The sequence below is a fragment of the Rhamphochromis longiceps genome, linkage group LG7, assembly GCF_057381845.1.
Source record: "Rhamphochromis longiceps isolate RC_006_pf linkage group LG7, R_longiceps_female_GT1.1, whole genome shotgun sequence".
Lineage (NCBI taxonomy): Eukaryota > Metazoa > Chordata > Actinopteri > Cichliformes > Cichlidae > Rhamphochromis > Rhamphochromis longiceps.
In genome coordinates this window covers 71,455,987-71,456,433 of record NC_140563.1, presented here as the reverse complement: position 1 = coordinate 71,456,433, position 447 = coordinate 71,455,987, and positions in this window count along the sequence as shown.

Here is a 447-nt window from a genome sequence, read left to right as displayed (position 1 = left end):
TTCATTGTTAGGCATTAGGTTTATTTGTAGTAGTCCTTTCCAACGTCTTTCCCTCTTCCATGTTACAGTGGCAGCTTGTCAGCATCTATTTGGGTTTGGAAGTGGAACAGAAAGTAAAGAAATCCAAAGTGCCATTAAAACCAGGAGAGGTTCTTATATTTCAGAAGAAGGGATTAATTCAAAAGAAATGACCTCAATGCCATATTTTATTTAGGAACCCTAGAGAGCACTTTGCAAAATAACACATTCTTATAATTTCACCCTCAGATGAGCCAAGCTACGACTGTCAGGGAAGGTGATGTAGGTACAGAGCATATGAGAGTGGTTAAGTTAATGTCTCTTGAAGGCACAAGAAGGATCAATGGCAAGGCGTAGAGATTCAGCATCTTCAGTCTTCAGTGGACACTCCATTTCTGGCACAAAACACCTGTAAAAGATGGTCGATTT